This window comes from Ursus maritimus, unplaced genomic scaffold (genome assembly GCF_017311325.1).
Source record: "Ursus maritimus isolate PB19 unplaced genomic scaffold, ASM1731132v1 scaffold_16, whole genome shotgun sequence".
Lineage (NCBI taxonomy): Eukaryota > Metazoa > Chordata > Mammalia > Carnivora > Ursidae > Ursus > Ursus maritimus.
Genome location: NW_024424008.1, coordinates 725,737 through 734,466, shown reverse-complemented (window position 1 = coordinate 734,466; position 8,730 = coordinate 725,737). Strand labels below are relative to the sequence as shown.

Sequence of the window (8,730 nt, the reverse complement as noted above, 5' to 3'; positions counted from 1 at the left end):
CCCAATACCCATGACTAGCTTCCTTTTTTGTTCATTTTCCTCAGCTTTCACTAGTTTCCCTGCTATGTGTTTCTTATCGTTTACAAATATTATCTAAGAACTATGGGATATTTCTTTTCCCGGCAGCCATCTGGAAAAGGATGTCTGATATTTTCACTGCGAAACTTTTCCTTATTTATCGCAGGAACTTAAATACATGGCTAGACCCAAAGACTGACATCTCTGCCTTCACCAATACTCAGTACACGACGTAGCTGTAAGTAGAGTGCAAATTGCCTGTGTTGGTGTGATTCCCCTGAAATAAGGGGTTCAGGATTGGGAGCAGTTGGAGGGCTCTACTAATAAACTTAATTTGGACACAATTTGAGATTCACATAGAATATTGAATTGTGTATGACCTCAGGGAGAAGGTCTTGGTTAAGGTAAATATTCATGTATCTTCAACAAACAAGCGGTGATGCTGATCTGGTCTATTATGAGCAAATTCACTCAGGCAGCAGTTGCATGATGAAGAAAATAGACAATCTGAAAAATGCTGACATTTTTGCTCCATGCCCATTCACCTACATTTGCCTGAGGCATTCTTAGTCTGCAGCTGTTGTCCCAGGTGAATTACCAAGTATGCCCTTTTACCACCTTTTCTTTTTCTTCTCAGATAATGTAAGTGTGTTCCCTTTGTCATGAAGACATTAGTAATTGTTAAGTTTTTAACACATTTGAGACTATTGCGTGTGTAATGTATGAATGTGTGAAGTGCAATAAAATACAGTGAAACTAGCAGACCTTAAATGGACAGTTAGGTAAGCTTGAACACATGTATGGCCAAGGTAACCCACTTCACAATCACAGTATAAAGACACTTGTGTCATCCCCCAAAAGTGCCCCACCCTTTTTTTGTTGATGATTTAATTTTTTTATTATGATACATTAGTCACCATACAGTATATCATCCCCCCTCTTTTCTAACTTGAAAGTGTACTGTTGGGAAAATGTATAGTTTATACGATAGGAGTACTTGGGGTCTTACTTCTGTCAGTAGGACCTCAATCACTCAAATTACAATTTTAACAGTTTTAGACTATTGCATTTAGTATGTATATAGGTTAGAAAGTCTTGCAGTGGGGATTCTGAATAGATTTGTCCAATGATTATTGTCCATGATCGTACCCATAACTTCTGTATGTGCTTGTTTATGCATGTTATTATTTTCATGAATCTGATATTCAGAAATTCTTTCCACGTGATTCCAAAGCCTAGATCTTTGTTGTATCAGAAATTTTCAATAGCCAGGACACCACACTAAGAGGATCAGAAACCCCTGGACGGGACCTGCCATCAGAAGTCCTGTGTCAGTCACCCTATATTTCCATGAGATATTATCTATTTTGCTGCCACTTATAGCCCTTTTGCCCACAGGAAAACAAGAGGGCAGGCAGCTAGCTATTCTTCTAGCTCTCTGAGACCTGAATGTATTCCAGGAAGAGGAAACAACCAGGTGCATGGGCAGGAGTACAAGTCCCAGACACTTCTGTTTTACTTGGGTGTAGTGGTAATTCAGTCATGTAATAAATATTTACTAATGTGATAAATGAGAGAGTGGAAGAATACAAGGTTCAATAGAAATGTAACACTTAAACATAACTTGATTTAAAAAATAAGCCTAGTGATACTCCATCTCTAATTTTATTTTTATTTGCTTTTTTTTTAATTTTTTAAATTATATTATGTTAGTCACCATACAGTACATCCCTGGTTTCTGATGTAAAGTTCGATGATTCATTAGTTGCGTATAACACCCAGTGCACCATGCAATACGTGCCCTCCTTACTACCCATCACCAGTCTATCCCCTTCGCCCACTCCCCTCCCCTCTGAAGCCCTCCATCTGTAATTTTAAAATGAGTAGGAAATGAGAAGGCATAGGGAGAGAGATGGAGAAAACCTTAGAGGCAGAAGCAAAAACATGAAACAGATTAAAAAAAAAAATTCTAGGTTGGCTGGGACTCAAGGGAACTCAAAGGTAAGCTCTTTAGCAGAAGGTAATGCCAAAGGGCTAGCAGGGAGCAGACTAGAAAGGCATTGGGCGGTGATTTCAGACATTGTCAGTTACAATCTGTAGCATTTACTACTTCCCATTAGAAAGAGCATGCACTTAATCCAGGCATACTTCATTTTCAAATCTTGGTGGTGTAGTAGCTAAGTAAATGAAACATGCAGCCAGAGTTATCTGGATTCAGATCCTGATGTTACTCTATATAATGAGCTGTAAATTTCACATGATGGATTTAGTCTGTCAGTCTCTGTTTCCTCATCTCTTTAGTGATTATTTTCTGTTTGCAGAAGCTGTTTTGAAGATCAGTGGGAGAAGGGATTTTTAAGCACTAAGCCTAGGGTCTAGAAAATAATGATCTCTCAGTGCATAAATAATCCTTTCCCTTAGTTCTGTGGTTTTATAATATTTTTCCTGCTAAATTCTGCAAATATATTCCATGTCAAAGCACTCAGGAGACCTTTGGGAAATAATAAATAATTATTATCTTAAAGGATAGTAAATAATAATTGCTATACCTAAAAGTAATTTCAGCCTTGTAGTTTGGGAAGATGCCTTGTATCCCAGAGGACCACTGACTTTCCTGCAATCTACACGCTTTAATCCAGTGAGATTTAGAGTTGGATGTAATTCCAGCTCATGTGCACTGAGCACACGGCTTAGCATCTCCTCCCTATAGAAGCTGACTCTGGACGACTCTCGGCTTTTAATTTGGGTGAGTTAAGATCGAGATAGAGGACAGAGAAAGAGAGGAGAGGGCTACATTCAAACATTTGCGTTTATAGAAATATGAGATCCTCAAAAGAGTAATGTTGACCTCTTCGAATACATTTAATAAAGTTAAGAATAAAGAACACAGACATGTAATATACTTAGAAGGAGGAATGAACTTTTTTTTCCACAACCGATATAAATACAGTTACTGTTGATTAGCTCTGAAGTACAGGGAGCATAAGGTCATAGATACTCCAAATTAGAATTAAAGTAGCATTAAGGCGGCTTCACCAGGACAGGCTTTGAGGTCAGTGGCAATTCTGAACAAAGAATAGCCAGTTTCCTCCTACTCAACATTAGACATTGATCAGTCATGGCAATTCTTGTGGGAGCAAGAATATTTTGGAGTAAGGTTAAAAAAAAGTGTCTGTTTATTGAGGGGATCAATTGGGCAAAAACAAGCTATAGTGAACCTTTTCTCTCTACATCCTTTCTTTTCTTTTTTTTTTTTAAGATTTTATTTATTTATTTGACAGAGATAGACAGCCAGCGAGAGAGGGAACACAAGCAGGGGGGGGGGGAGGGGGAGAAGCAGGCTCATAGTGGAGGAGCCTGATGTGGGGCTTGATCCTGTAATGCCAGGATCACGCCCTGAGCCAAAGGCAGACGCTTAACCACTGTACCACCCAGGCGCCCCTACATCCTTTATTTTCAAAACACTCCAGACCTCTACATCCTCTTAGTCACATTAACTATTGTAATATTTGATGTAATCTTCACACTAATTACTCTGCACAGATAAGAGAGTATAAAGTATAGAAAGACTTCCATAGTAAAACTTCGTGGGACATAAAAATTCCTCCTAATGGATTTTCTAAAAGAGAGTTGAGGGGCACCTGGGTGGCTCAGTCAGTTAAGCAGCTGCCTTCAGCTCATGTCGTGATACCAGAGTCCAGGGGTCGAGCCCCATGTTGGGCTCCCTGCTCAGTGGGGAATCGGCTTCTCCCTCTCGGGGAGTCGGCTCCCCCCTCTCCCCCTCCCTCTCCCTCTCCCTCTCCCTCTGCTGCTCCCCCTGCTTGTGCTCTCTCTCTGTCTCTCGAATAAATAAATAAAATATTTTAAAAAATAAAAAAAAACAGTTGCCATCTCTGTGTACCACTGTACCACCTCCACACTCAGATTTTGATTTCCAGCGTAACGATTCTAAGAAAAAAATGCAGCGTGTGTTAGTAGGTATATCAGAGTATTTTGTTTGTGCTTTAAAATATAAGCTTACTTAAATATATCCGTGCGTATTCAAATGCACTTCTTTGAGCATTAATGTGGTGTGCTTGAAGGAGGTTTTATGTTGTATTCAGAAAATTAAAGAGTCCCTTTGTACTTGGATCTCTGGACGTAGTACACCATAATTTATGACAACACAAGAGAAAACTTCAGATGTAAAAAAATCTGCTTGTTTGCCTCTTTGGGCTTATGTGAGTACTGGTATCTAGATCTTCTCTCAGTGAATTTGCTAGTTTAAAAAGTGTTGGGGGCCAACAGAGAAATGTGCATAGCTTTATATTTCTCTGAAAGTGGAGAGGTAGGGAATCAAGATCTTCAAGACCTCAGATAAAGCAGTAACTGAACTGAAACCCATTTTTTATTCGTTGCTCTGTCTATGCCTGGAGTCCTATCTCAGAATCAGGGAAGAGCAAAGCAGTAAAAAGATCTAACAAAGAACAGAAACACTTTTATTTCACTATGGGCAGAGGTGGAAGGGACAGTTCTCTTGTCTGAACTGTAATATCTGGGTATCTTGTGGAAATCTCCATAAATATCGGACGATAATGTTGCATTTAAGAAAGTGTTGGGAAGCAGCATAGCTCTGTTGTTGAGAATAGGGGTGCGGGGTCACACAGACCTGAAGCTACTTGTATTATTGTATTAAAAGGCATCATTCAATGTCAGCCTTTGGGCCGAGTCATGGAAATGCCTAGATATGCTATAATTTCTATACTGAAGAGAATTTAATTTTACGAAGGTCATAATAATAATATATTTGTGAATCTGATATTCCACAATTTAATAAGGTCTACCAAAAATAAATTTAAAAAACATGTAGAGAGGCAATGAGAGCAGAGAAAAATAATCTGCAAATTTCTGTCCAAGGTAATTCAGCAAAAAGTCATAGAGAAGACTTCTGACCTAGACACTATAAGAAGAGCAGTGGTTTGCAAAAGGAAATGAATAAGAGGGAGGGAGAGGAAAAACGCAATTAGAAAAGTATGTGAAAAAAGTCACATTGTTACAAAGAAGCCTGCATATTTGGAAATACTTAAAAGTTTGGGGTTATCCCACGGAGGGTGTAGAAAGAGTACCTGGTGAAAAGGTTGAAAAGAATGGTTTATTTTGTTATCTAAAATGCAAACCTGATTATGTGTGCTTAGAAACTTTACTGGAGCTACGTTACCTATGGAATGATTACCAAATTCTCCTTGAATGATTAATTTCTTAAATTCTTGCTCTGTGTAAAATATTGTTCTAAGTTGTTGATGCATTAACTTAATCCTCCCAACAACCTTTTGTTCAACCCACTTTACAGAAGAGAATACTGGGGGAAAAGACATAATCAGTATGTATAAGATAACTTAAATCTTATTATGGAGATAAATGCATTTAATAAAAGAACATAAAAAGAGTCTATGACGGGAATGAAAATAATCCAAAGGGGGGAGGGCGCCTGGGTGGCTCGATCTGTTAAGCGTCTGCCTTCTGCTCATGTCATGATCTCGGGGTCCTGGGATCGAGCCCCATATCCAGCTTCTCTGCTTAGTGGGGAGTCTGCTTCTTCCTCTTCTTTTACCCACCACTCCCCTGCTTGTGCTCTCTCTCTCTGCCAAGTAAGTAAATAAAATCTTAAAAAAAGAAAAAGAATCCAATGGCAGGGGAAAGAAGACAGCATCACAGAGGATAACTGATAAATTTCAAGGTTTATTGAACTTTATTCTTCTGAGCTAAACATTGTCATAATTGAAGGTATTATGTAAATTATCATTTTATAAGACCCAGACCAAACTGAGAAAAATTCGAAATAACACTGAAAATATTTATAATCAAATGTATTATCAGTTTGATGTGTTTACATTCTTCCCCAAGTATCGGATAACGTAAGTCCTATTCCAATTTAGTAAGACATTTGACCAGTCTTCATAAATTATGCAGTAAATAGGGTTCCGTATTTGTAATCTCATTATTATTATGTTTAACAGACCCCTTTCTGATTAATAAACAGTATACACACCATGTTAGAGAGATAAACACAATTTTCTAGGATGATAAAAAGAATCCTATTATTGGACTCCACTTACATCAAAATTATATTTCAGTTGTTTCTATGTAGATGTGTGTATGTAGACAAATGCTTAATAATAATAAAAGAAACACAGGATAATGATTATCTTATAAAGTGTTATCTGTAATAATACAGATTATCAGGTTTAAATGAAAAGGTTAATTTTTTAATCATTTGTTTAAAACCATCTTGAGAAATCTGAGTTAAAAATGATGAAAATATTAGCAGGTTATAGTTGATGATAACTAACATCCATGACAAGAGATACTGAGTGTAACATAACGAAAATAGCGTGAACTTGGCAGTCATGCAGAGTTGTGTTAGACCTCTGGTGTCTTGCCACTCATTCCGCGATGCCATGGCATAATCTGTAACACTCTGGGCTTCTATTTCCTAATTTGTAAAATTGGCGAAACAGTATTTCGTTTGTATTGCTCTTCCAGCTAAAATGAACCTATTTAAGGATTCCAGGACAATGTCTTTTTCATGCTAGGATCAACTAAGTATTACCTTTCTTCCTTACTTCATATAAAAAATGATATGAACCAAAATCACACTAATAGTGTATAAATCAAAAGCGATACCAAGTTCATGGATCTCTGTAGTGACTCGTATGTTCAAATACAAGTGATAGAAGGTCAGAACAGGACACAGAATGTGCAGAACAGAGAGAACCTAGTGGAGGCATGAAAGTTAAACCTCAAACTTCCTGAAACCATGCAGAAGACAGGTGAGTCTGTGCGCTCCATTGGAAAGACTGGCACTGTTCTGAAGTTTCTGGGGCTTGCTCTGTGACAGGACTAGAAAAACAAAAAAAAAAGGAATGGACTATCTGAGAAATGAGTAAGTATACTTGAGAAACTCACACTTCAGCTAGAAAATCCTATTTCAGGATGACATTAAGAAGGAAGTTGGCGTAGATGAATTCTAAGATCCATTTTACTTATAGTACCTGATATTTCTAGCAAAAGTCAATCCAGCCTTATGAGTGGGTCAGACGGTGAATTCAGAAAGTGGTATTGAATTTTCTTATACATGGATGTTACAAAGTTGGGTTTTTTTCTGTTTTGTTTGGAACAAATTCATGAAATTCATGACTTGATTGAGAATAAATGTTTTGTGTTGGGTTGCATAGCTTTGCCTAGGGTCACTAAGTTTTTTTTCACTCTAAATTACAACCTTGAGGTTTTCTAATGTGATGTTTCAGGGTCTTTTAGATTTGTTTTTCATTTGTTGCCAGATTTGCTTGTGATGATCTTGCCAGAAAACTTTTGTCCTAAAAAGGAGGATCCCTTCCATAAAAGACCGAGAGCAGTAGCACAATGGGACCAGCCAATAAATCTCAAACATTTCCAGACACCTTCTTGCTGATGGGCATCCCAGGACTAGAGCACCTGCATGTCTGGATTGGGATTCCCTTCTGCTCCATGTATGTGGTGGCCGTGGTGGGGAATGTGACCATCCTGGCGGTGGTGAGGGCAGAGCGAAGTCTCCATGAGCCTATGTTCCTCTTTCTCTGCATGCTCTCCATCACCGACCTGGTCCTCTCCACGTCCACGCTGCCCCGCATGCTCTGTCTCTTCTGGCTCGGAGCCCACAATCTTTTTCCTAGCCATGGCCATTGACCGTTACGTGGCCATTTGTGACCCACTGCGCCATACCACCATTCTCACCCACACTCGCATTGCCAAAATGGGAGCTTCTGTGGTACTCCGGGGAGTGGTCTTCTTTTCCCCACATCCCATCCTGCTCAGACAGCTGCCCTACTGCAAGACTCGAATCATCGCCCACACCTACTGTGAGTTCATGGCCGTGGTGAAGCTGGCGTGTGTGGACACAGGAGCCACCAAACGTTACAGCCTCAGTGTGGCCTCTGTCATTGGTTCCTGTGATGGTTTTTTCATTGCCATCTCTTATGTCCTAATCCTCCGTGCCGTCTTTCACCTTCCATCACGGGAAGCAAGTTTTAAAGCTCTAGGCACCTGTGGCTCCCATGTCTGTGTCATCCTTGTTTTTTACTCCACAGCTGTATTTACCTTCCTCACTCACCGCTTTGGCCACAATGTGGCCCCCCCAATTCATATCTTTATTGCCAATATGTACCTTCTGGTACCACCTTTCCTTAACCCCATTGTTTATGGTATTAGGACCAAAAAAATTCGAGACCATGTCCTTAGTTCTCTAAAGGTAAAAGTTACTTGATTATCCTGAACTTGTTTGCAAAAATGCTATCATGATAGGAAGGGAAGTATGGAATTAATCGATCCCATTTTTGTAACTAACATGAAAATTTAGCCCCCTGAAATCAGACATGTTAGTGGGAAAGAATCGCCACACATTAAAGAATTTCCCAAAATGTAATGAAACTAGAGGCCATGAGATATTTTGTGCACACCTGGATTTAAGGGAGCTTACTCAAAACTCGTTGATTTGGAAAGAAATCCCCTTCTGCTTCTTGCTGCTACTGAGCTTCTGTGTTATAACTGAGGCTGGTAGTTTATTTTAAAACAGGGAATGATTAAAAACATGAAGAAACCCATGGAAACCTCAGAAAATTCCATACAAAGTATCCGCAATTGAAAATTTAATGAACACTGTCAATACAGAGAAGAGACAATATAATAATATACTAT

At 38.9% G+C, this 8,730-nt stretch overlaps 1 pseudogene; it reads left to right on the top strand.

Annotated features, from left to right (window-relative positions):
- The first annotated feature begins 7,419 nt into the window (after window positions 1–7,419).
- LOC103681190 lies at window positions 7,420–8,299 on the top strand (annotated as a pseudogene).
- Window positions 8,300–8,730: the final 431 nt, after the last annotated feature.